The 24,561-nt window shown below is 36.6% G+C and overlaps 1 pseudogene; it reads left to right on the top strand.

Moving 5' to 3' along the window:
• Positions 1–9,251: 9,251 nt before the first annotated feature.
• Positions 9,252–24,201, top strand: LOC149544212 (putative galacturonosyltransferase 10 pseudogene; annotated as a pseudogene).
• The last annotated feature ends 360 nt before the right edge of the window (positions 24,202–24,561 follow it).

Raw genomic sequence — 24,561 nt, 5'->3', positions numbered from 1 at the left:
AATTTCGCTAAGACCCGAGCAGTTTCCTGAAAACTCGCTTTCGATAGAAAACTTTTAGTATTCAGAGATGCATTTGTCATTCCCAATAAAATGGTTCGATAGTTTATTCTTTTTTCAAGAGCACGATCCATTCTTGTGCTTGTGATAATCTAATGAGTTCTCCGAGTAAAAAAATACTATTTAGTCCATTTTCAAAAATTTTATTTTTGGACTTTTCGACATCTACAACTAAAACTTTCGATGTAATTTGGCACACAATAATTTCTATATGCTTATCAGAAATTTCTATATGATTAAATGGAAAAGGAGGGTTGCTCACCCAATGAAAATTCATGGCACAAGAAACTAGACAATTGATGGGAGATTGGTCATAGGGACCACAAAACTCACACCAAGGTTGGTGCTAAAACAAGAGTGCCACCAAAACAAAATCCATGCCCCTTGCCCAATTAGTGTGCATAAGGTGTTGATAGACTCGTGATTAGACATGTGGAGAGAAATAATGTGTTCCTCTAATCATGCACCTTCCCGAGGAGGCTCGATGGTCAAAGAAACATGCACTTCCCTAAAATAAAGCCCTCCTCCAATAAAGAAATATGCAAGTATAGTCAACAAGTTCACATAGGGCATAAATACAAGTTAGGGCGCATAGCAAAGGACTATCCTACGCTTTTTTTTAAAAAAGCTTTCATGCCCAAACCTTTGTAAAAACATGTATGCTTTCACATGCAATAAGATTTTTGGGGAAAACAAATTCATCCACTTTTCGCACAATTATTGCGATAATTTTTTGATAAAATAAAATCACCAAATTGCCTTCGTCTCGAGAAGCATGCCTAAGGTCATACGGCCTTGGGCTAAAGTTTTTTTACCTCATATTTCAACACTGTCCAAATTGGACATATTTTATATTAAAATAGGGGTTTTCAAGCACTTTGAGCTCAACAGTGATGTTTGTTTGGGCTCAAAATGCTCCGAAAAATAGGTCCCCGTAGATCCAATACAAAGCACTTCTAAAAACTAAAACCATCTGAAGGAAAAACACATATCTAAAAGCCAAGCCAAACCTGTCATAAATAGAATAGGGGCATGACGATATAGAGCTCTGATACCATGTTGAAGTTGATGAAATATCAACCCCACAACTCCCAAGAATCACCTGGATGCAAACACTTGTCACAGAAAGAAAGAAAGAAAAGCTATGGAGGCTGGAATTCCTAGATCCACAGAAGAGATATTCTTGATGAGCAAAAAGAGAAATTGTTATAATCAAAAGTGAATGGATTAATTACAAAGAGATCAAAACCTTAACAAGTAACTAACCTAGGTTGAATGATAATAATTAATAAAATAATTAATTATTATATGCCTAAAGTTTAGCTTAAGTAAACTAGAGATAATGAGTGACTTAATAATTAAATCAATATGATTTAATTAATAAGAAAATATTGTATTACTCTAACATTAACCTTAAGATATCCATAAGAATGAGGTCATGAAACATTAAGCATATGTAAATGTGATTGAGAGTTAACCATAAATCAATTGTAATGCAAAGTCTCATTGTACATTCATCATGATTTACTTAAGGACATTATCAGAACTAAATAAGCATACTAAGTATTCTAACTAATGGAATACAGGTATAGTTGAAGGAGGTTAGAAAAAGAAAAATCATATGCATCATTGTTGTACTATGTACGATATAATATAGTCTTCAAGAAATAAAGGTACAATAAACTAACTAAAATTATAATGTAGTTTAACAAAAGGAAGCAAGATGAGCGGAGCAAAGCGAGGAAGCAAATTTTTCAATGTGGATTTGAGTGAGAGACTTGCAGAGAAGGATCAGGATGATCATACTATAGGCTGGGACTAGGGAAACAAAGAAGGAAAGGGGGATGTGATAGAAGATGGGGACGCACGAGATTTGCAATCGGATCTAGGAGAAAAAGAGGGTAGTGCTCCAAAATCAAGAGCATCTAGAGGAGCCCTAGGTCCTTTGGGATGATGGAATAAATTTTTTGGAGTCAAACCATTAGGTAAATCCTCTTTCCTCAAGATTATAGATATTTCAAGCAAAGAGAAGTGGAATTTTTCCTTAGAAGTTCCTTTAGAGCTTATTGATCATAATATTCTAAGTATGGCTACAACTCTTGTTGGCAAGTTCATAGGTCCTAGACCAATAATAGATCTGGTTCGAATCTTTGCTAGGAACAAGTGGGATCTGAAAGGATAGGTTGAAGTTATGGCTAAGGCAAAAGGTGTTATGTCCTTTGAGTTTTTTTGCCCTGAGGATTACTCAAAGATTCTTTGTGCGGGAAACTGGTCGATGGGAAAATATACTCTCATTCTTCAGAAATGGAAATCCAACCTTGACCTCAACAATGATTTCTTGACCCAAGCCCCGGTCTAGATAAGGCTACCAGAAATTCCCCTAGAATACTAGCACGAAGATGTTTTTAATGACATTGCTAACTCTTTTGGGGAGTTTCTATCTATTAATCCAGTTACATCTGCCAAGAAAATACTCACCTATGCTAGAATATGCGTACGGGTGGTTGAAGGCCAGGATATGCCACAAGTGATTAAGCTCCAATCAATATTGGAGAGGTGTGTGCAACAAATAGATTATGAAAATGTGTCTTTTGCTCGCTTCCATTGCAAAAAGGCAAGACACAAGGCCAAAGCGTGCCCTATTTTCATAGAGAAGGAAAAAGCTTGCAAGGCTCAAAGCAAACAAGGAAAAAGAAAAGAAACCCAAAATTAACAAAAAGTTTTGAATCAAGCTAAGGTTTCCAAGAAGGTGTGGAAGGAGAAAGCTCCCAATCTAAAGAATCTTGAGGGGGGATTTCTAGGGGAGAGAGACAAAATAGTGAACCTTCCTGATCACCAAAGTTCAAAAAGAATGAAAGTAAATGAGGAGACAAAGCAACAAAAGGCCCAGATGGAAAAAGGTAACAATGGAAAGGGAGATTTAGACCAACCTTAAAATCATAGCTCCTAAAGCTGGGGAGGGAGACAAAGGAGGTACGAATAATCTTAAGGATGGTGAGATCATAGTGGAGGAAATCATTGAGGACTCCTTTGTTCCAGACATCTAGGAAAATGGGAGAACTTTGGAGGTGTAGGGACCTTCTCAATCATAGGAATCAAACTTAAGTAGAAGCACTTGGGTGTCGCCAACGAAAATTAACAGAATTCTAGAAATGATATATGCCTCTACTCTTGGACAAATTTCAAGAACGGAGGCACTCTTGGATAGCTGCAAAGATGACAATGATGGACCTTGGATAACAGTTAAGAATAACAAAAAGAAAAACAACAGGGACCCATCACCTGTCTTGCCTGCATCCATGGGGAGTAGAGCTAAAGTTGACATAGGAAGTAAATCTAGCACTCTAGGTAGGAAGAACAAGAATCAAATTAGAAAGGAAGAAACAAGGAGAAATATAGAGGATGGAACCTAAAGAACCATCCAGGAAACATACTCCCAAAATAAATTATGAAGGTCATATCTTGGAACATTCGTGGACACAATGGAATCCACAAACAAGAAATTGTTAGGAATATGATAAGGGATCATAGGCCACAAGTTTTGTTGATTTAGGAAACAAAAATGACAAAGGAGAAAGTTGAAAGCATTATTTTCAATAAAGGAATGAAGACTGTAGCTATAGATTCTAAGGGTGCTTCAAGAGGTCTTTTAGTTGTATGGAAGGACAACTTAAAATTGTACATCATTTTTTATGAAGGTAACATTTTACTCATTCAATTCAAAAATCTCAAGGATCAGGAAAGCTGGATCATTATGCATATCTATGCTCCAAACACTAAGAATGGTATAAGACTCTATTTGAATAAAATTTGTGATCTGATGGCCAAGTTGGGAGATCCTAAGGGCATTATAATGGGAGATTCCAATACCCCTCTTTTGGTCGTGGAGAAATTAGGCAGGCTCCCACCTGACTTGGAAAGTAGACAACAATTGGCAGATCTGATCAGTGGCCTGAACCTTCTAGACATTGAGTTAGGAGGTGGAAAATATACTTAGTCTAACAGGAGAGTTGGAATGGATTATATATAGGTTAGGCTGGATAGAGCCCTAATCACTTTGGTTTGGATGAACCATTATCAATGCAAACTTTCTTCTATGGCAAGACTAGGCTTGGATCACTCCCCTGGGGGTCTCACCTTAGAAACTATCAATAGGAAAAATACTTTCCCATTCAGATTTGAGAAGATGTGGTATGCACACCTTGGTCTTTATGAAAAAATTAGGGATTGGTGGGGTATAGATGTGGATGACACAGTTATGTATAAGGTGGCTAAAAAACAGAAACATTAAAATGGAGATCAAAAAGTGGAACAAAATGGACTTTGGGAACATATTTTAATCAAAAGAAAGGATTTTGGAGGAACTTGCAGAGGTCTGGGAAGAGATACAAAATGTGGGCTATGATGAAAGTAGGTTGAATGCTGAAAAGTCTATTTTGGCTAACCTTCACAACATTGTGGGAAAAGAGGAAATGTTTTGGAGGTAGAGGTCAAGATCGGTATGGTTAAAGGAAGGGGATAAAAAAGCTAGATTCTTTCATCTTTATATTATGAAACACAGGGCTGTCAATAGAATTAGTGGTATTAAAAAGGGGGTCGATACTATAGGGGAAGATAAAAGATTGCAGAGGAAGTAATTGAGTATTTATCTTCTATCATATTCAAAGAGTTAAACTTGGGAGATAAGGACCATAAGGAAATTCTCAATACCATCCCAATGTGATAAATGCTACCCAAAGTAAGGATTGGTGGCTATTCCAATATTTGAGGAAATCAAGGAGGTTGTTTTCACTCTGCCAGTTGAAAAAGCTCTCGGCCCAGATGGTTTCCCAACTTTTTTCTTCCAGATGCATTGGGAAGTTATTAAAGATGACCGTGTTAAAGCGGTTCATGAATTTTTTGGAGCTAGGAACTTGCTTAAAGAGATCAATGCTACTTTTCTGGTTTTGATTCCTAAAGTCACAGGTGCAGATTCTTTTTAAAAATTTAGGCTATAAGTCTCTGCAACTCTTTTTAGAAGATCTTTTCAAAGGTTTTAACTAATAGAATTATTAAATTATTGTTGGAGATTATTACACCTAAGCAGTCAAGATTTGTCTCTGGTAGACAAATCCTTATGAAGTTAAAAAGGAAGGCTTTTTGCTCAAACTTGATCTATCAAATACTTATGACAGGGTGGAATAGATGTTCCTAGATAAAGTTCTAGAAGCTTTTGGTTTCAATGATAAAACTAGAAAGTTTATATCTCAACCGATCTCCACCCCCTCTTTTGCAGTGATGGTTAATGGGACCCCCTCTGATTTCTTTAAATCTTCTAGGGGTCTTACACAAGGTGACCCTCTTTCACTGATCCTCTTTATCATTTTGGCAGAACGCCTGGGAAGACTTATTCATGAAAAAAGGAGCAGAGGGGAAATTGTTGGATTAAAAACTTCTTCTGATCCCTTGATTTTCTCTCATCAACAATTCGTGGATGACACAATTTTAGGGGGAGAGGCTTCAATGAAAGAAGCTAGAAATGTGAAGAACATTCTCAACACCTATTCCATTGCCACTAGTAAACTCATTAACTGGAGTAAGAGCTTGGTTTTATTTATTAACACCCTTGTAGATAGAGGAAAATTGCATGCATTTTGGGTTGTGACATTGCATCTCTTCCTTCTACGTATTTGGGGCTACCTCTGGGGACTAAACCTCGTGACCTCTTTTGGAACAATCTCATTGCTAGATTCAATAGAAAGATGGTGGGATGGAAAGGAATTACCTTGAGTCAGGTAGGTAAAGTGTTTCTGATCAAATCCACTCTACCAAATTTGCCAATTTATGCTTTACGTATCTTCTCTATTCCTACAAAAGTGGTTGATACTTTGGAATCCATTCAGAGGAATTTCTGGTGGGCTAGTGTTGAAGCAAATAAGAAGTACCCATTGGTGGCTTGGAAGACTATTTTTAGACCCAAAAAGTATGCGGGGTTGAGGATTAGGAATCTAAAACAAATCAATAGGGCTCTTCAAGCTAAATACATATGGAGGATTTTCAACTCCATAGGGGAATGTAGGGATATTTTGAAGGAAAAAATGCAGCTAATGTAAATTTCAAATAGTTCATTAGTAGGGACATTAACCCAAGGGGATCCAACATTTGGAATGGCATTCTGAGGAAGAAGGGCATAGCCACTAAGAAAGCAAAATGAAAATTGGGCAATGGTGAAGATATAAATTTCTAGCATGATGATTGGCTAAGACAAGGGCAATTATGGAACATTGAGCTTTTCAATAGATGGGCAAGCTTATGTATGGAAAGATTTGGTTGTAAAGTGAGGGACTATATGGACAATAAAAAATGGGTGAATCTAACTAAGTTATCCTAGGAGCTAAAGCCATTGATGGACATGATAAGGCATATTTCTCTGTCCCCCAACAAGGATGCCATTATTTTGGGGGGGGGGGAGGACAAAGGACCAAAACTACATTGTTGCCTCGGGGTATTAAACCATGCAAAATAAGGAAATAACCCATGTTTGGGGCAAAGCCTGGCACTTGGCCTTATTCCCAAAATCAACATTTTTTCTGGATAATGCTCCAAAACCATATCTTGATGGTGGTCAACCTCACCAAGAGGGGGCATCTGATGCCTAATAGATGCATTCTTTTTCCTAATAACATTACAGATCTCCTTGAACAATGGCACCATGGGGCTAATGGGGATGTGAATAAGGGCTTGTGGGAATGGACATTGCCTTATGTCTATTGGGGAGTATGGGAGGAGTAGAATAACAAAAATTTTAGGGAGAAAGAAGCTAATGTTAAAGTTGTCTTCCACAAAAGCCTTAACACTTTATTAGAGAACTACACTACCAATAAAGGTCATAACCCTCTTCTTAGCGCAAAGGAAATTGACAAAAATAAGATGGATGACTATAGATGGACTCTCCCACCAGAGGGTTGGTGTAAAGAAAATTTTGATGGGATTTCCAAAGGCAACCTTGGTAATTTTGGGGTGGGTGGAATCATTAGAAATGCCCATGGAAAAGGAATTTTTGCTATTTCAGCTTGTCTAGGTATGCAAACTTCACTATGTGGAGGCAACTGTGGCACATCAAACAATCAAACTTGCTTGGGAAATGGGAGTCATAAATCGATGACTGGAAGGAGACTCCAAGAATATTATAGACTGTCTTAGTAAGAAGAATGAGCCTATGTGGACGATTGTGAATATCATTGAAGATTGCATTCAGATCCTTAGTTTTTTGATAATATATATGTGGCTCATGAGTATAGTGAAGCCAATCAAGTGGTTGATAGGTTGGCCAACTGGGTAGTCAAGAATGATGAAATGAAAAAGAGGATGAACGGGCATAACATTTTGCAAGAAATCCTATAGTTGATAGAAAGAGAGAGGATCACAGGCATATTGGGAAACATTAAAGGTCAATTATGAAATGTTATGTGTTATGGGAAATGTGCTGAAATATGATGTGTAAGTATGATAGCCAAAGGACAAAACACATTATTAATATTCATCATCACACTTTGAAGCTCGATTTTGGGTATTAAGTACATAAGGTGAAAAGGAGTTTTGTGAAAACAATTCTTATCAATTGGAATCAACCTTTAAAGCATATCATTACAAGAAGAAAAGATTGCAGAGAGGACGGAAACATGGTGGGGGAAAGACATAGGAGGGAACTTAAGGATGAAGCAGAGAATTGGCATCAGCACTCTAAGTGTGGAGCATTTTGAAAAAAGGAGATGTTACCACATTCATTGAATGACTTCATGGGTGGAAACCCTCTATTACGTGTAGCACAGTCAAGAGCTAGAACAAGGGGATTGTTAAGATTGATTGGGTCGAGTTCACAGTGACAGAGGAGGTTATCTCTACGATGACGGGAATACCCATTATTAGGAAGAAACTTTACAGAGATGGATAAATTATTGGGCAGGATGTGATCAAATTTACCAAGGATGTAAAGGAAAAGAAGGCTTTAGTGAAGAAAAACACCTACTACCTGCTGAGCTCTATCAAGTCATTGTGGAGGTTTGTGTTGAGGGTTAACATCAAGTACATTTCCCTTGACCCAAGATTCAATCACCTCTGCACTCATCATTTCGTGCTTCTCAACCATTTTAGGTATGGGGCAAAGATTTCAATCCATTTTTTCCTATATTTTTCTATTAATGAGAATATCAATGACTATAGGGAGAAGCACATAGGTAGTCCAACCTTCCATGAGGGGCTTTTGCTGTTAATTTATGAATTTTTAAAGGCTAGGACTATGGGGAAAGAAATTAAGAATAGGAAGGTGGCAAAGGAGGGTAAAGATGAGTTGGATGTGTTGGGAGAGAATTATACCCCATCTAATACTTAGGACAACCAAGAGATGCATTCAGACAAGGAGGAGGAAGTCGCCTCACAACACAAAAAGGGGAAAAAGAGAATCAAAATGGAGAAAAGGGAGAAAAAGGAGAATACTGATCCTAAATAGAGCATTGAGATTTTTTCTGACAGAGACTACAATGTGAGGGCAGAGGGCATGGATATGGAGGGTGACAATGCTAATGGGGAAGACATTTTACAGAGATAGATAGATTTTTGGGCAGGATGTGATCGAATTTACCAAGGATGTGAAGGAAAAGAAGGCTTTAGTGAAGAAAAACACTTGCTACTTTTCGAGCTGTATCAAGTCATTGTGGAGGTTTGTGTTGAGGGTTAACATCAAGTACATTTCCCTCGACACAAGATTCAACCACCTCTACACTCATCATTTTGTGCTTCTCAACCATTTCAAGTACAGGGCGAAGATTTCAATCCCTTTTTTCCTTTATTTGTATATTAATGAGAATATCAATGACTATAGGGAGAAGCACATAGGTAGTCCAACCTTCCATGAGGGGCTTTTGCTGTTAACTTATGAATTTTTTAAGGCTAGGACTACGGGGAAAGAAATTAAGAATAGGAAGGTGGGAAAGGAGGGTAAAGATGAGTCAGATGAGTCAGGAGTGAATTATACCCCATCTCATACTTGGGACAACCAAGAGATGCATTCAGAAAAGGAGGAGGAAGCCACCCCACAACACAAAAAGGGGAAAAAGAGAATCAAAATGGAGAAAAGGGAGTAAAAGGAGCATATTGATCCTAAATAGGGCATTGAGATTTCGTCTGATAAAGACTACAATGTGAGGGTAGAGGGCATGGATACAGAGGGTGATAGTGCTGATGGGGAGGAAGATACCAATCTCAAAGAGGAGGAAAGTAAGGAGAGGACGGGTGGAAAGAGATACATTACTATTAAGATGACTGGCAACAGAGAGGAGGATTATGTGGGAAAGCCTTTCAGGAGGTTGAAAAGAGGGAGAGATATTGAATCCAAGGAGGAAATGTAGGAGGAGGGGAAGGATAGTGATGAGGAAGATGAGAAGCAGGGGAGTGGGGAAGAGAATGAGCAGGATTTTGAGGAATATGGGTCTAGCCATTACACTTGTATGATTTCAGGCAAAGACAAGAATGTAGTTTGGAGGAATTTTGATAATATTTCTACGAGGATGGGGCTAAAGAGAGATATGATTAAAACTTTGGTTAAGGAGAATAAGGAGGGAAAAATACAAATGGAGGAGCTGATTGACCTTGCCCTTGTTATTTTAAGCAACATCACAAAGGAAAACCCTTAGATGGATGTGCTTAACAATGCAAAAAATAGTATTATTGATAGTTATCGAACCACAAAATGGACTTTCCATGAAATCAAGGAGCTTAAATATAGAGTGGGAAGATTGGAGAGGGATAATTGCAGCATTCAGAATAGGAAAAATGAGGAGGAAAAGGATATGGAAAATAGAGTGGAGGAAGTGAAGAGTAGAGTTCAGACCATGGAGGCCACTCTACAGAAAATTCCTGAGCAAAGCTATAACATTCTTAAAGTGTCTAATGACAACATAAAGGTGCTCATAAACAAAATTTAAGAATACAGGGTTAGTAAGGAGGATGACCAATCTCCCAAAAATGACAAAGATAAGTCTCCTAAGGATGGATTGAGGAAGAGAACCAGATCCAACACAAAGAAAAAGGATATTCAAGAACCTAATAAAGATCTTTTAGACTTGAAATAAGCGGCTAGAAGAATGTGTGAGCTAGAGATTTGAGCTATGAAAATCCTCTGAGAAATTTCCTAAGTTGTTCTCCGGGCTTTTGGGCCTTTCCTGGTTTTTTGTTACGCTTCCCTGTTTTTTTTGGTTTTATCTTGTTTTTCTGTGGGGGGTTGTTGTTCAGCCTGAGGCTTTTATGTTGTTGATACTTTAAGCGCTTTATCTTTGTTACTCTTTTAGTCTTGTAGGCTTTCAGGGCCCCATCAAAACTTGTTTTCCTTAATCAAAAACATTATAATATAGTCTTCAAGAAATCTAATACATCATGGCCATACCTTATGGTATTCACAAAAACATTGTCATGTGCCTAACATGATTTTTTTTTTATCGAGAGGTTTGTGGGGAGGGGGGGTGAGGGGGAAGAGATACATAAATATAGAGTTAATAGGGTAAGTGCACCAAGTTATTGGTCAAAAAAGTGGCCACATGTAAAAAAAAAGAAGAAAAAAAGGCATGACCTGTGAAGGTTCCTTAAAATTAAAAAATATGTTTGGCTTCGTGAAGCCAAGCCTAGCAAAAAACATTTTAAAAATAATATTTATTCAAAACCTGTGTGCAAAAAGATCCTCATAACAACATGGATTATGAGAAACATATAGTTTTTTACATCCTATAAGGTTTGGGCCATTTCCAATGCAAAAAAATGGTGGAACGACAACCTAAATCTCAAAACTCGAGCATGTTGTGCATTATATCGATACTTAGAGAAGTTTCCAACAATGCCACCTTATAGAACAACTAAGATTTAATTGGTTTGATTATTTTTGTTTACATTTAATTTAAAGTAGGGTTTATTAATTTTTAAAAAAAATTAAAAAATTAATTTAATGCTAGATTCTACTAACAATCCACAAAAATGAAAGAGACTAAAAAGACCTCTTCATGTACAACCAACATAAGAAGAGATAACTAAAAAGAACTTTTTACCAAAAAAAAAAATCTTACACTTGAGAGTATTGTCACAGTGAGTATTCTTCCCAAATAACACCAATGATACCAACACACTAATTGATATAACTTGCAACATCTCCTTCTTTTGCAAATATATTGCATCTTTAGCACTCTAAAGAATTTTGAAAAATATCACTAAATGAATCTCTTAAAAAAAATGTCCTCATCTCACAGCCCAAAAATTAGATTTTGCTCTGATACCATGTTGGAAACCCAAATTGGGCTCAACGATCACATACCCATTATAGAGATAACATGCCAAATACATAAACTGATATGCTGACAACAAACTAAGAATGTAAAGGAAAAATCAACGACTATTGCTGGCATATGTGAGGTAGAGACATTAATTGCATTCTGAATTTTAGGAATCATGTGGACCACATATGTAGTCAACAATTAAATTGAAGTTCTGGTATAACAACTTGTTAACATGGAACCAAGTTATTAATTATTCCAACATGGAGTCTCATGACCTAAGAACTTTATAGCTCGGGTTGTATTTGTCAATGATTCTAGGATTCCCATGTAGATCACACCGAGTTGTAGAATGATTAATGTATTCTAAAGGTCTCAAGAATATTATAGTGGTATTTTGTGATTTCACAAAGAAAATAGACAGACTTGAGCAAGGATTGATAGGGAAACAATTATTGAAAATAAGCAAAGCACGTGTGGAGCATGAAAACACAAACAAAACCACGTAAACTACTCATTTGAATGTCTCTAAAAAGGGATATTTCATGGAATATATGTTGAATTGTTGGGTTGGAGAAAATGTAACTAGTCAATGTAATCCTAGATCCAACAAATCTTTTCGTTAATCTAACGACTAGCGACCAAGTATAGAAGACATAAAAGCATCAATAAACCACCACATTTATTTTTCAAAATGTTGTCAAATTGTCCCACACTTGCAGCATCTGCATAAAAGGCTATTTAGAAGTATAGATATCGTTGATTGCAACAACATGCATATTTAAGTGTTCAGAAAGGAAGAAGCAAATACATGGGTCTTAAAATTCTTTCCAAAACGCCACCTTTGTTCTAGCTGGCAATAGATCAGCATGAACTCGACCATCCTTAAATATCACACACTAAGGTAAAAATTAAACTTGGAAAAAAAGTAAACTTTGACTATTTAACACTTTTAGCCTAGGAATTAAACCTTAGCGAGTGTTGTTTAAGTCGTCCATTTGAACTCTTTGACAAAGTCCCTTATGAAAAGATTGTTGCCAACTTATTTCTCTCTTGTGGCTTCTTATCATAATCATATTGGTTTTGAGCTCTTGAAGATAACTATGAATTTTTTAGCAAAATGCCTCATGAGGAAAAATGGTTGGGTTGCACTTTTGCCAAAAAAAGGTTTGTTATTGAATTTTTTTTAACATTTCAATCAAATTGAATCAACTAGTGTAAAATAGAACTTTGTGATCAGTGAGAACCTATTCATGGATCGTGCTAATATAAGTTTCCTTTTCAAGGGGCATGGTAGTTAGTTTGTGTGATTGCAATCATTAGATGCAATAGAAAATATTGATCCATTTGATTTATGCATCAAGACCAAATTTAACGAGTATCGCGCTACAAGAAACTCAAGGAGATGCGTGAAAAGTCCAAAATCAATGATGACACACATTAGCAAAATATGAATTCATATAAGACAATAGCCTACAACACAACATTAATGTGCGAGCCTCTCATCTAGGAGGTCTTGAGTTTGAATCTACTCTAGCTTAACACATAATACACATATAATAATTAATTTCAACAAATAATAGTACCTAATCTAGATTTTAGTCGATTACCATAAAAAAAAAAAGATCCATGTACAACCCACACGAACAATTGACTTTATATTCACAAGTAGTTGGAGAAGGAAGATCTCCCAATATCATGTTAGGCGATAGAGTATTGGAACTTTGAAACAGGCTTATGAAAATCCATAAAACATATTTTGCAATTGTAATCCTCATGTCTGATAAATATGATCAATAGTACAAAACTCATAGAGCAAGTTCTTAGGTTGTTTGGTAGAGTAGCTCAAAGAGAGGTATATCATGCAATGATATGATCATTAGTTTTGCACAAGATTTTTTAGAAACTTTTATGACAAAGTCAAATTTAATTCACAAAGTTGGGCTAGGGACCAACTAGTTGGTGAGTCCAACATCTTAAGATTTGCACCTAGATCTACTTAATGTATACCATGAGAAGAACCCTTGATTTTCAATGATGACCAGTGAGCTAATGATATTCTCATGGACTATTGGTAGTCTTTGGAGACTTGCTTGTCATCTTGATCATTCTACCTTTGATCCATCAACGACAACTAACTCTTCCACTAACCTTAAGATAAGTGGAGTTTCAAGATGAAATATAGTAAAGGGCACTAAGTTTATGGAGGAGATGCTTAGTGCCAAGTCTTTCACAGAGCAATTGAGAGATTATATGATTAGAAAAAAATACATTGTTATTGCTAAAGAAAACAACAATACCCATGTTGCACAAGAATTTAGTGTTGAAATAAAGAGTTTCCAACTATCAATATCCAAAGCAACTACCAAAGGCACCCATGTTACTTTGGAAAAGTAGAGCCTATTATTTGGGAGTTGTCATTACTTATCTATCATACCAAAGAACTTCACTATGATAGTGCTACAATGATCATGGAATTGAAGGATAAGATGCAAGCTTTGGAAAAATCTGAAAATGCAACCAATACATAGAGTACAACATTAAATTGGTTGCAAAAGTAGTACCTAAGGATCTTTATTGTTTGGGTACAAGATTGACTAAGGAATGGTCTAGAAATCACAAATTCTGTAAGTCCATAAGTGATCAGAGTCATAATCCTAAACTTATGGATGATGGATTGTATCATTTTTGTGTATTCTCAGATAACGTGATTGCAACATTTGTGGTGGTGAAAGAGAAAACAATGAGCGATAGGAGCAAAGGCTGGGGCAGGTTTTCAAGCAACAACAATGAGGGAGAGGGTGAGGGCGATTTTAAAGAATAAGGTATTTTGTTGTTGATTAAATCATCTTGATTTTATTATTAAGTCACTTATTATCTCTAGTTTGCTTAAGTTAAACTTTAGACATATAATAATTAATTCTTTTATTATTTATTATCATGCAATCTAGGTTAGATACCGTTTAGGATTTAGATTTCTTTTTATAAGGATTGACCTCTCTTTTTAATTTATTCATTCACTTTTGATTCAATACAATTGTAATTTATTTTTTGTACATCAAAAATGTCTCATTTTATGTGGTTCTCTGAATTCAATCCTCCATAACTTTACTTTTCTTTTTTTGTGGTAGGTGTTTGCATGCAAGTGATTCTTGGAAGTTGTGGGTTGAGCTTTCCTCAACTTTAACATGGTATTAGAGCTTTAGACTTTAACGCTCATGTTCTTTTCATGAGAAGTTTGTCCTTAGTTCTCAGATCTTTTTTTTTTATAGAAGATTATTTATTGGATCGGGGGTGGGGGTAGGGGATCTTTGTTTCTGATTACTATGAGTCCAAACAGACATCACCATTGAGCTTAGAGTTCCCCAAAACCCCTATTTCGTTATAAAATATGTCCAATTTGGATAAAGTTGAAATATGAGGCAAACATTTTTGGCCCAAGATTGTACAACCTTGGGCATGCATTACGAGACAATGATTTTTTTTTTTCAAAAAATGATTTTTTTTTCAAAAAGGGAGCTCACTTTTTTATTTTAAAAGTTTTTTCTCAAAGAAAATATGTTTTATACATGACAATTTGAAAAGTGTGTGCATGCTTTAAAAGGAGGGAGCTTTTTTTGTAATAAAGATGCATATTTTATTTAAGGCCCCATGTGCTTTTCATGGCCCGCATGCTGCTACAATAGGGACACAAACTGTACCTGCAAGCTCAAGATAGTTGGAGGCACGACAATATTTACAGGACACTTTTTTTGTAGAAGGGCTACACCATACCTCGTACGCATGCAGTCAAGCCTATGAGGGCCCCACGAGTTCATACCTCTGGGAACCTCCTCCATATATGTCTACTCCTTAGGCTCCACATACCTCTGCTCCTTGTGTTACATTTTTTTGACCTAAGAGTATCCTTTTTCAAAGTGCAACGCAAATTTGAAAAGGGTGGGACTGTGCTTTTTTGACCCTTGTGGGCTAGCTCCTTCCCTTCTGCATGCCCAAGTACCTTGGAAACTATGCTCAGGCTGCCAAGAAATTATGACATTTTTTAAGGATATGTGCCCATGCTTTTGACGTCGTTGAATATTTCCTCAAGCCCCATGCACTCATTTTGTGGGTGTGCCATTTTATGAGTCCCACATTGCACATTTTAAAACATGTGGGTGCATTTTTTTAAGGCTCTATCCTCTAAATGCCATGTGGTGCCCCCACAAGTTCTTGTGCTTGCTTCTCTTCAAACCCACTACCTTTAAATCTCTCTGTTGTAGGTTATTTTTTGGGCCCCCGCACCATACTTTTCGGTGACGTGCTTGGGTGGGCATTTTTGTGGCCTCAACACTTGGCTTCCTTGCCTCTCAACCACTGGTGGTGGTTTACTAGGCAATAGTCAGCTGCACCACTGATTTCTTGCCTTTTGTTGGTGAGTTACGCCTAATCAATGATGGTTTTTCCATATATAAGTAGTTTTCGATTTGTCTAATAGTTTTCAAGCTTCTTTCAATACTTTTTTGGTGGTCCTAAGAGGTTTGAGGCCTTTGCATGGGCGGATTAGCATTTTTTTAAAGGAATATTTTCAATATATGCATTTTCTAGCCATAATAATTATTTTTCCAACACTGGCTTCTTTTTATTGGCATACTAGTATTTTTCCTATTTGCCTCATTCTTTTTGGCATTTTTTTCCAAGAAATGGCATTTTTTTCCCTCGACAACCATTTGACTATCAAATTCAAGCTCATCATCTATTGGCATCAGCATGCATGTTAGCACTTCTGGCTCAGTTTAGACCTTACCTTCAATTTTTTTCTCATATCTCGAGCATACAAACTCTATTTTCTACAAACAAGATATCATCAGAAAGTTGGTTTTGAGTTTGTCATAGTAGTATAGGTATTTTTCAGTTTTGAAGCTTTTTGGAGGCTTTTTGTGCCATCAAACTCTAGGGTTCTATTTTTCGCCCTAAGAGACATATCTTGAGCATTTAGTCTCTATTTTAGGGAACTTTATATTGTTGGAAAGCTTGTCCTATGTTCTTTTCAATGATGTTGGTTGTTTTTCAAAATTCTTCTCCAAGTACATTCTATTATGTTTTATGGATTTATGCACTCTGGTGGATATCTTAGTTGTTTCAAGTCTGGGGATCATTTTTGTTATATTGGATGACTTGTCATGGCCTGTATTATTGGTAGTACCAGCCTTATGTCTCTTTGATCTTTGTAGACATCTATTGTAAGTATTTTTACAAATGCACTGAGATAAAGTGTCATAGTTCTATCTGTATTTTCGCTTCATTTGTTTGTTTTGTTTTCTAATTCGAGCAATGTCATCTAAAGACACTCATACAAATTATTGTCTTCTTGGGATCTACTATATCTTGTGCCTTATTGTAAATGCACTACTTAGATTAAGTGTAATGGCGATGTTTTTCCTTTGTTTGTCATCTACCTTTGTCAGTGAGTATTTGTTCCATGACATTAGTCTCATGACGTGTCTTAAATTGATCACCTCACGACACTATTATGTATTCTTTTGTGCATCTTGATTGTGGTTTCTTGACATGTCATTCTTATTGGTCACTTTTTCAGTTGCTTGTCACCTCACTCTTGTCTACATTAGGGGGGTTCTCATGTTGGTTATTATGCTTCCTTGGTTCATTGGAGTGAGCTATGTATTTAATATTTCTTCCAATGTACTAGGCAGATGTGGTGGCTAGGTACCTATGCATTTTAGTGAGATAGATCATTTTCCATATAGACATTTTCCTTTTCATTCCTACTTTGGATGTTGTCTTCCATGTTCAATTGGTCGACTCTTTAGACTTTGGTGTTTTATGTCATCTATATCTTTTATTTCAATTGTTTTCCTTTGTGTGCCTCCTTATTTGAGCATTTTCTACTTAGGGCACTCATATAGATTATAATATTTTCAACCTAATCAAATTCTATTACAGTGGAGGTTCTTCGGATCAACATTTACTTTTCGATAGAGCTTTGCAACTTATTCATGCTTCAATGGCATTCTTCATTATCATCTTTTTGTTCCTATCTTCTGGGACATTCTTTAGTTTGGAGGCTTTTTGTAGTCTTGCACTAGTTCTTTCAATATTCTTTTCATTTCTTCTTGGAGTAGGGTTTTTCCTATGTGGGTTTCTCTATTTATCATTGGACAGAGATTTGATTGTGATTGGGTACTTTATTAAGCCTTGTTGTTGGGACCCATTTTTACTTTCAATAGTAGTTTCTAAGTTTTTAGCTACTCCCTAAGTTTATCTTAAAAGGGGGTATTAGAGTAATAAGTGTATAGGATAAAATATGGATGATGAATAGGGTTTAGAATAATGCACATTAAAGAGACCCTAGGCCCATATTTTACACACACACACACACACACACACACACACACACACACACACACACACACACACACACACACACACATTACTATTACGAGATGTAAATATAGGAGACTAATATTGAAATGAAGAAATAAAAGGTACTTACCGTCGAAAAAGAATTAACTGAAAACCATATCAAACGGTCCTAAAAATTGTCGATTTCCGTTAACCTCAACCAAAATTGTGAGATCTTCAAAACTCAAAATTTTTTTCCTTTTCTGATGGTAGGTCAACCTTGACCCAGATAAAGGGGCACAATCTTACCCTAGGGCACAATTGTGCCCCAATTTGTCGACCTTGACCTGCATTGCTCTGACAAAATTTATATTTGCAGATCCTACAAGTTCAATGAAAAGGGTACTCAAATATGCACTGATATTCATTGTTTCACACCTATAAATGCAAGAAAAATGGTTTTGTTGTTTGGATGGGGGGTTTGCCTTAGTCAAACCCTGGTTTGGAAATAACCTTGAAATTGAAATTATAATATAGATAAACAAAGTAAATGGAACTATTCACCTTGCTTATGTTGTAACCCTTGTGGAGGATTCAAATCCTTCAATCCACAAGTATGGATGCTCTAAATGAATGTAGAATAGGATATAGGATGTCTCAAATCAATTGTCTTCAATCTTCAACACCAATCTTGAATGGATCTTGGATTAGAAAGAGGCTTGAATGGAAATGGATGAATTTTCATGAAGAGGGCTCCATAGAGCTTGAATCCTTTAATAGCTACTAATGGATCTCCTTAATGAATTGAATGCTTACTTGCACTTGATAATGCTTGAATGCTTGATCATGAAAGAGTATAACTTCGTCTCATCTCCTTATGCCTTATTCGTTCTTAAGTCTATCTTTAAAAAAATGAGAGGAGGCTTCTTTATATAGAGATCTAGGGCATAAACTTCTCTAAGGCTGACATGGGAACATTAAATCCTAATTCACCTTAACCCTTAGAAATGAACCTAGATTATGCCCTAATGGATCTCCTTTAGAAATGAACCTGACATGAACTAATGGATCTCCTTTAGAAATGAACCTAGATTAAATGCAAATTAAGAGTTTATTATTTCGAAGACCAAAACAGTCGACCCAGTATCTAGAAAACAACTCTTTCTAAAGCCCGACATTTGGAAATCATGGAACCTTGAAATTTGGACTTGGGGTTAGGGACGGGTCATCTGTGACTTAGGTCAAGGTCGAGATCGACCTTGACCCCGAGGTCAAAAACCTCATGATCTCAGTCTAGAATGCTAGAAAGGTGTAGAAAGAGAAAGGAAAAGGGGGTAGAATAGGGGAAAAAGTTAGATCCAAGTCAAAGACCTATTCAAGGCGCATGACATGACCCCAAACCACTTACTCAAAGGGCTAAACACTCTCAACATGGAAGTGCTTCCATTTTAAGATGATACATTTAGCCCCCACTTTAGCAAGAGTATGGACTCGATGCAAACTCTTGGTAGAGTAGATCATAATGAAAAGACAATCTTATTAAAATCAAAGGGACAAAGAGATCCTTATGCCCCCAGGGACTCAAGTCTTTGTCAACTCCAAGATTACAATATGAGAGACATCTCTAGGAAGAGAGAGAGAGAGAGGTGGCTAGCTCACCTAGTAAGATGTGTGTATCTCATTGTGAACCACAAAAAGGATAGGATGGCCCATGAAGAAAGTACTTGGTAGTCACCCAATAAAGTTATGCGCCTTCTGGCAGCTTTGTGCATGTATATAGTGCGTCTTCTGACAACTTTTATGAAGTACCCATAGATCCATATTCTTATATCACCATAGAATACATTTGTAAAATGTGTATCTCTTCAGGATTTAGCAACTTACGTACGTTACCTTCCGAGGATTTAGCATATTTGAAATTGGAAATATGTGTCCCTTCAAGATTTAGCAACTTATGTGTGTTACTTTTCAAGATTTAGCATATTGCAAAATAAAAGGTTAGAACAAAAATGCATAATATAGAATGAGGGAGGCCGTATATATGCCCCCCTCATTAAGATGGCAAAAATAAATACTATTTTGAAATGTTAAGGAAAGAAAAGAACAAGGATAAAGCCTTCTTCAACATCAGGACAATATCCAAAGACAACACCCAATCCAAGCCAAGAAGGTCACAGTGCCTATGAGGTCATGGAAGGTACGAATGCAAAGAGATATCATGTAAGAAGAGAAAAAGCAACCCTTGTGAGGGATAGCACACAATTCAACTTCCAAGGTGAGAGATTTATCAACCATGAAAATCCAATGTCAAATAATGAAATAGGTTATGATCAAGGACAAAGATCCTCAATGCAAACCATAATTCTCATGCATGATTGAATATCACATAATAGATAGATATTGCTTAACCAAGGAAAAGTGAATCCTGGAAAGACAGAAAAGAGGGCGATGACATCCTTGCCCCCCAAGCATAGGAACAAGGATGAAAGGGGACCTATGATATTGCTCACAATACTATAGAAGACAACAAGCCCCCAACGATTAGGCTAACATTGTTTACATGATGCGGTGTTCCATAATAGGAACATAAATGTTATTTAGAGAAAACATGATTGAAATACAACTCATTGCCACATGATATATAAATAACCTTACTATCAATTTGTTGCCTAATCTTATAACATAAAATTTGACATTCATTAGGAGAGTGATCATGAAATCTATGATATAAACAAAAAGGAAGAGTTTTTAAGTGTGGACTACATTTCTTTTTGCATTTAGGTCTAGTAATCATCTTAGAATGAAGGAGTTTAGGTAAAAGAACTTCTTGGTCAAAATCCTTCATAGTTTCATCATGTTTTGAAGTGTTATTGGAGATGTTAATATTGATTTGTTGTTGAGGATTAATCCCAATCCATAAGAATGCTTATGCTCCCCATTCTGTAAGGGAATTTGAATTCCATGTTTATGCTTACCACATGCTTGATCATTGAATCCTTGTTTAACTAGGAAATGACAACCAGGACCATAATGAGAAGCCATATCAAAAGGAGTCAATGAAACTTTAGTAGTCACTATGTCATCATTAGTAGGTTTGATAGTTTCATTGTGGATAGAAGCAACGACAAAGTTGTTATGAAGAGCTTGAATTAGGAAGAGGCTTGAATGGAAACAGATGAATCTTCAACAAGAGGGCTCCATAGAGCTTGAATCCTTCAATAACTACTAATGGATCTCCATAATGAATTGAATGCTTGAAGATGGATGCTTGCTCGAACTTGATAATGATTGAATGCTTGATCATGAAAGAGTATAACTTTGTCTCATCTCCTTATGCCTTGTTTGTTCTTAAGTCTTTGAGAAAATGAGAGGAGAAGGTTTCCTTATATAGAGATCAAAGGCACAAACTTCTAGAGAAGGCTGACATGGGAACATTAAATCCCAGTTAACCTTAACCCCTAGAAATGGACCTAGATTAAATGCAATTTAAGAGTTTACCATTGCAGAGATCAAAACTGTCGATCCGAATGCAGGAAAACAATTTTTTTTTCGAAACCCAACATCCAAAAATCATGGAACCTTGAAATTTGGACCTGGGGTTAGGGACAAGATCATTCCTGCCCTAGGTCATGGTCGAGGTCATACTTGACCTAGGTCAGGGTCAAGGTCGACGTTAACCTTGAGGTCAAAAATCTCAGAATGCCAGAAAAGTGAAGAAAGTGAAAAAGGGGCAAAATATGGGAAAAAGTGAGATTTGAGTTAAAGATCCATTCAAGTTGCTTGACATGACCCCATACCACTTACTCAGAGGGTTAAACACTCTTAACATGGAAGTGCTTCCATTTTAAGACAATACAATAAGGTAGCATTTTATTGATTAAATCATCTTGATTTAATTAATATTGTTACTCATTATTTCTAGTTTGCTTAAGTTAAACTTTAAACATAATAATTAATTCTTTTATTAATTATTATTATGCAATCTACATTAGTTATCTTTTAGGGTTTAGATCTCCTTTTATAAGGATTGATATTTCTTTGTAATAATTTATTCACTTTTGAATTTATACAATTCCAATCAATAATGTTGCATCTTCTATGGATCTTTAAATTCAAGCCTATATAGCTTTACTTTTCTTTTTATGACAGGGGTTTGCATGCAAGTGATTCTTAGAAGTCGTGGGTTGAGCTTTCATCAATATCAACAGACAACAATGATCCAAATGATGAAGATGGGTGTCTAGATGTAAGGTTGTTGATGGATAGCTATTGATGATGTCCTTCATTTAGATTTTAGTATAGTAGCGTTTTTCTTTGCTGAAGCTGAGGGGTTTTTAAGGATGCCCTTTTCTTATTTTTCACAAGAGTTGTACTCTATTTCCCTCTAGTTTTTGTGGCCTCTCTCCCATTTGTTCTTCTAGTTTCTATGTTTTATTTTACATGCCCAAGTGTGGTTGTTGAGGGTATGTGTTGAGTGGCTCCTCTCATCTCCCTTCCTCTACTACTTTTTGGAAGTTTTCGGTTGCTTCTTTGTGGTGGGTGTTCCTTCTTTCTCTTTATGGATTTTCTTCTTTGGCCATCAATGGTGTGTGAGGCTTTCTCTAATCTTGCTACCCCTTTTGAGGTGGGTGTTTCTCTTCTTCCTTGAGTAGGGGTTGAGGTCCTTGCTTTGTTTTCATCTTTCTTGCTTCTCGTTGAGGTATAAGCCCTTTTGAGGTGGAGGCTCGACTTTTAGAGGTGCTTTTGTTGGTGGGAAGTTGTTGCTTGTTGCAGGAGGCCCTCTTCTTCTTCTTCTTCTTCTTCTTCTTCTAGTGGTAGGTTAGGAGGATGAATTGAGTTTCTCTTCTCTTGGGTTGTTCTGTTTTGACTCTATTTGTTGGCTCACTCTGGTTGTGTGAGCATTGGTGTACTAGGTTCTAGCTTTCTTGTTGTTCGCAATTGTGGTTCTCGCTCTTCTCAACTATGGTGTTGGTGTCATATTGATTTCTCCATCTTCTCCCCAATACTTTGGTCTTTCATGTCTAGTGGATTTGGTTCTTTAGTTGGCCTGTTTCTGACTTTTTTTGTTCCTTCTTCTCCTTGGCTTTTGGTGAGGCATTTCACAGTTGTTGCTTCTATTGTGTTATGTCTTTCCATGATTGGGGTTTAGGGACTTCATGGTTGTTCTTTTGGTGGTGGTTTTTCAGCTATCATGGCATTGTGGTCCATTCCCCTTCTTTGTGTGAAGAAGTTGGTATTGTTTTTCTGCCTTTCCGAGTACTTCTAGCTTCTCATATATTGTGGTGGTTAGTTCTTTGGTTGTTTGTCTTCTAGTTTGAGGTTGTTGGGTGCCTTCTCTCCCCAAGCATTAGTTTTTTGGTTTGCATTGGCTCCTTCTTCTCATGCACCCACATCTTGGTGTTTGGTGGTTTTTGGTCTCTTTGCCCCTTTGTTTTTGGGTCATTTTGGTTGTGGCTTTGTTCAAAAGTCTTTTGAATTCACCTCTCGAGAATTCCTTTCTTCTTGTTTGTCATTTTGACTTGATGCTACTTTTGTGCTCTTGCTAGTTCTTTTTGTACAGACTCATGACCTTTGCCACTTTATCTATTTAGATCATTTGTGGTGGTGAACAAAGATGAGAATGTTGATCACTAAAGTAGTTTGTCTTTCATATAGTCACTAATTAAGTCAATCATGTTGCTATGACGCCTCGGATTTCCATGAACAACCACAAGGGAGCAATAATTATAAAGGTAAAGAGTATAGACGATTTTACTTGGTTCAATACATAATATGTTCCTGTGTTGAAGCAGCTACAAGATGAAGAAGCGTAGAGTTATTATTTTAAAGATTCTCATGATATGAAGAGTGTTATTAAGTTTCAAAATCCAAAATACCTTTCAATGTTCAACTATCTAAGATTCTATACTCTGAAATATACCTTGCTTTGAAAAATTGGTATTCTTAGAAGATGATGTTGTGGTTCAAAAGACCCAACACTCTTTCTCAATAGATTTACATGACAATGTCAATGGTGCAGTCCAAACCTACCTTGAGACATTTCACCAATGCCACAAATATCTTAACTTCTCCTACACCAAAATTCATTCTCGCTATGGGGTAATTCTTGTGGGTGGGCCTTTGGGATGAATGTGTTTGATCTTGTAGCACAAAAGAAAGTTAATGTTTCAAGTTGATATCATTACTGGCAGAAGAAAAATGTTGATTGAACTCTTTGGAATCTAGGTTCTCTGCCTCCAAAGTAAGCTAAAAGGTTTGTTAAGATCCTTCCCACCTCCTAAACCTCCTCCTATGCTAGGGTTAGCGTATACATCTCCAACCAATCTCCATAGCTATACAATGAGAAAACATTATAAAAAGGGCCGTTTCACTTAGAAAATAGTTGCAGAAATTACATCCCTGCCCAACAAAGGTGAAATGGAGGAATCTTGTGCTCAATGAAACTATTATACCTTATGGCAAGGAATATAGTAGATCTACCGAAATCACTGGAACATTTCAATTAATGTCACTGAGGATTTTGAATAGAAATGAGAAATCATCAATTAGTCCCCAGAATTAACTGATGCTGATTTCAACAAGCCCCAAAAATTGACAGGACTTGAGGTCCTTGCAAGGAACTGGGTAATAACATTTATCAGTGGCATTCTGCTTTACAAATTCCATGAACTCAATCTCAATAAAACATTCCACAAAACCCAAGAGAATAATCAGAATAACTCGAGCTCGAAGGAGACTATTGATTGGGGATCAGATCTGAATGAACCCGATATAATTAGTGCTGTACTTGAAGCCATCAAAGAAACTGCATCCAAAAGGCAATAGCCACATTGACCATTCCAACTTGCCTTGGAAATCTAAAAGACTG

Source organism: Cupressus sempervirens, chromosome 8 (genome assembly GCF_028749045.1).
Source record: "Cupressus sempervirens isolate cs-2001-9-10 chromosome 8, ASM2874904v1, whole genome shotgun sequence".
In the NCBI taxonomy this organism is placed as follows: domain Eukaryota; kingdom Viridiplantae; phylum Streptophyta; class Pinopsida; order Cupressales; family Cupressaceae; genus Cupressus; species Cupressus sempervirens.
The sequence above is the reverse complement of the archived record's forward strand: the minus strand, read 5'-3'. Positions and strand labels throughout refer to the sequence as shown.